The sequence below is a fragment of the Callithrix jacchus genome, chromosome X, assembly GCF_049354715.1.
Source record: "Callithrix jacchus isolate 240 chromosome X, calJac240_pri, whole genome shotgun sequence".
NCBI lineage: Eukaryota > Metazoa > Chordata > Mammalia > Primates > Cebidae > Callithrix > Callithrix jacchus.
Window position 1 is genome coordinate 143,195,283 of NC_133524.1, and position 4,635 is coordinate 143,199,917.

The window sequence follows — 4,635 nt, forward strand, 5'->3', positions numbered from 1 at the left end:
TTTTGTGCTTCAAAGGACACTATCCAGGAAAGTAAAAAACCTAAGTGCAAGCGCAGCCTTCCTTCCCAGAGAAAAGCTGAAAGAGAACAGTGGTCCATGAGGCTTGTGGCAGACACACAATGACAATGTTGGAAAATTAGGCAAATGGCCCTTGGCAGTGGAGGGGCCTTGAGGACAGGGTAGCCTGGGCTTCAGTCTCCCCTGAGGTTGTAAGAAGTTGACTGGCAGCAAGTGTGTAAGCTGCAGCAGGGTTGTGAGATGCCAGGCAGCCCATATGGCTGGAAGGGGTTCTACTGTCCAAGAATGGGAATTCTCTTCAGAGTATGAAGACTCTTCAGTTACTCTCAACACAAAGTTATCATTGTTGGACTGGATAATTCGAGATAATCTACCAGTCTTTACCAGCTTTTAATGAATGAACATTCACATCCATTCCCCACAATAAGAAGTAATGTTGAAGAAACAGTGGTTTAGTAATAAACATTTCCTAATGTGAGCTAATAGTGTCCAAGAATGTCTTTAGTTTTCCTGGATACTAACTATGCTGATTCTGAATTTGTAATAGTTGTCATGGATGGCACAGACACAGAGAGAAAGGATTTCTGTAACTAGAGAAGAACTTTATAAAAAGTTAGCACTTATGCACCCAAGGAAAGTTGGAATGCTGATTTTTGCTGGTAAACAAGGTGCTAAATAATGCATACCTGACTGTGCCTGAAATCTCTCAAGTTTTCAAACCAACTTCTATTAAAGACGACCAAGCATATGCAGGAATATTGTGTTGTTACTGAAAAGGATTAGGCTAAGAATTTAAATGTATAATGCTACAATTTAAGATTAGATTATTTCTATAGATTCCTTCTCATTGCCTGTATGTAAAGAAATGCTGGACTTAACCTGAAAGCAGCAAAAAAAATTAATGGTTATACATATATATATTTTTTTAATTTTTTATGGCATTTTAGGTTTTGGGGTACATGAGCAGAACATGCAAGACAGTTGCATAGGTACACACATGGCAGTGTGTTTTGCTTCCTTTCTCCCCTTCACCCACATTTGGCATTTCTCCCCAGGCTATCCCTCTCCACCTCCCCCTCCCAGTGGCCCTCCCCTTTTCCCCCCAATAGACCCCAGTGTTTAGAACTCCCCTTTCTGTGTCCATGTGTTCTCATTTTTCATCACCCGCCTATGAGTGAGAATATGCGGTGTTTCATTTTCTGTTCTTGTGTCAGTTTGCTGAGGATGATGTTCTCCAGATTCATCCATGTCCCTACAAATGACACGAACTCATCATTTCTGATTGCTGCATAATATTCCATGGTGTATATGTGCCACGTTTTTCCAATCCAGTCTATTATCAATGGGCATTTGGGTTGATTCCAGGTCTTTGCTATTGTAAACAGTGCTGCAATGAACATTCATGTACATGTGTCCTTATAGTAGAACGATTTATAGTCCTTTGGATATATACCCAGTAATGGGATTGCTGGGTCAAATGGAATTTCTTTTTTTTTTTTTTTTTTTTCATTTTGTAACAAGTTTTATTGGAACATAGCCACATCGATTCACTTACATGGTGTTGTGGGCTGTTTTTCTACAGTTTCAACTGAGACCATTTGACCTTTAAAACCTAAAATATTTACTATCTGGCGTGTTACAGATGCCTGATGCAAAAGGAAATAATGAGTATATTACAATGTTGGTAATTAATGAATATGAATTGCCTTTCTCTTTTCATCTTCCTCCTTTGTCTCACAAAGAACTGATCACATAGTGGCTACATAATAAACACTGATTAGTGAACTCAGTCTTTGGAAAGATATTTTTTTTTAATTAATTAATTAATTTATTTATTTTTTTAATTTTTTATTTTTTTTAATTTTTTATTGGATTATAGGTTTTGGGGTACATGAGCAGAGCATGCAAGACAGTTGCGTAGGTACACACATGGCAGTGTGCTTTGCTTTTCTTCTCCCCTTCACCCACATTTGGCATTTCTCCCCAGGCTATCCCTCCCCACCTCCCCCTCCCACTGGCCCTCCCCTTTTCCCCCCAATAGACCCCAGTGTTTAGTACTCCCCTTTCTGTGTCCATGTGTTCTCATTTTTCATCACCCACCTATGAGTGAGAATATGCGGTGTTTCATTTTCTGTTCTTGTGTCAGTTTGCTGAGGATGATGTTCTCCAGATTCATCCATGTCCCTACAAATGACACGAACTCATCATTTCTGATTGCTGCATAATATTCCATGGTGTATATGTGCCACATTTTTCCAATCCAGTCTATTATCAATGGGCATTTGGGTTGATTCCAGGTCTTTGCTATTGTAAACAGTGCTGCAATGAACATTCGTGTACATGTGTCCTTATAGTAGAACGATTTATAGTCTTTTGGATATATACCCAGTAATGGGATTGCTGGGTCAAATGGAATTTCTATTTCTAAGGCCTTGAGGAATCGCCACACTGTCTTCCACAATGGTTGAACTAATTTACACTCCCACCAACAGTATAAAAGTGTTCCTATTTCTCCACATCCTCTCCAGCATCTGTTGTCTCCAGATTTTTTAATGATCGCCATTCAAACTGGCATGAGATGGTATCTCAATGTGGTTTTGATTTGCATCTCTCTGATGACCAGTGACGATGAGCATTTTTTCATATGATTGTTGGCCTCATATACGTCTTCTTTCGTAAAGTGTCTGTTCATATCCTTTGCCCACTTTTGAATGGGTTTGTTTGTTTTTTTCCTGTAAATCTGTTTGAGTTCTTTGTAAATTATGGATATAAGCCCTTTGTCAGATGGGTAAACTGCAAAAATTTTTTCCCATTCTGTTGGTTGCCGATTCACTCTAGTGACTGTTTCTTTTGCCGTGCAGAAGCTGTGGAGTTTCATTAGGTCCCATTTGTCTATTTTGGCTTTTGTTGCCAATGCTTTTGGTGTTTTGTTCATGAAGTGCTTGCCTACTCCTATGTCCTGGATAGTTTTGCCTAGATTTCCTTCTAGGGTTTTTATGGTGCCAGGTCTTATGTTTAAGTCTTTAATCCATCTGAAGTTAATTTTAGTGTAAGGTGTCAGGAAGGGGTCCAGTTTCTGCTTTCTCCACATGGCTATCCAGTTTTCCCAACACCATTTGTTAAACAGGGAATCCTTTCCCCATTGCTTGTTTTTGTCGGGTTTATCAAAGATTGTATGGTTGTAGATATGTTGTGTTGCCTCCGGTGCCTCTGTTTTGTTCCATTGGTCTATATCTCTGTTTTGGTATCAGTACCATGCTGTTTTGATTACTGTAGCCTTGTAGTATAGTTTGAAATCCGGTAGTGTGATGCCCCCCGCTGTGTTCTTTTTGCTTAGAATTGATTTGGCTATGCGGGCTCTCTTTTGGTTTCATATGAAGTTCATGGTGGTTTTTTCCAGTTCTGTGAAGAAAGTCAGTGGTAGCTTGATGGGGATAGCGTTGATTCTGTAAATTACTTTGGGCAGTATAGCCTTTTTCACAATATTAATTCTTTCTAACCATGAACATGGAATGTTTCTCCATCTGTTTGTGTCCTCTCTGACTTCATTGAGCAGTGGTTTGCAGTTCTCCTTGAAGAGGTCCCTTACGTTCCTTGTGAGTTGTATTCCAAGGTATTTTATTCTTTTTGTAGCAATTGTGAATGGCAGTTTGTTCTTGATTTGGCTTTCTTTAAGTCTGTTATTGGTGTAGACAAATGCTTGTGATTTTTGCACATTGATTTTATATCCTGAGACTTTGCTGAAGTTGCTTATCAGTTTCAGGAGTTTTTGGGCTGAGGCGATGGGGTCTTCTAGGTATACTATCATGTCGTCTGCAAATGGAGACCATTTGGCTTCCACCTTTTCTATTTGAATACCTTTATTTCTTTTTCTTGCCTGATTGCTCTGACTAGAACTTCCCGTACTATATTGAATAGGAGTGGTGAGAGAGGACATCCTTGTCTAGTGCCGGATTTCAAAGGGAATGCTTCCAGTTTTTGCCCATTAAGTATGATATTGGCTGTTGGTTTGTCATAAATAGCTTTTATTACTTTGAGATATGTTCCATCGATACCGAGTTTATTGAGGGTTTTTAGCATAAAGGGCTGTTGAATTTTGTCAAATGCTTTCTCTGCATCAATTGAGATAATCATGTGGTTTTTGTTTTTGGTTCTGTTTATGTGGTGCATTACGTTGATAGAGTTGCGTATGTTGAACCAGCCTTGCATCCCCGGGATGAATCCTACTTGATCATGATGAATAAGTTTTTTGATTTGCTGTTGCACTGATTTAAAGCTTTTTCTATATAAAGAAAAATTAAGTTCATTTATTTGAAACCAAGACACAGTCTTACTTTCCCATGTGTTTTCTCATTAGTTCATTCCAAAGTAAGGTCGTAAAGCTGTGCTCAACATTTATTTTCATAATGAATCCTCTCAGGACATTATTGTCACCTATGCTAAATACAAAGGGAGGGGAAGATACATAGTTTTTAATAAACTATTTAATAAAAAAACTTTAAAAGATTTATTATCAATATAACATTTCTTATAAACTTCTTAACCCTTCTTAACTGAAAGTTTTTTCTCTTGTTATATCAAGACAAAATGCAAATCAACTTTACTATTCAATTTCCA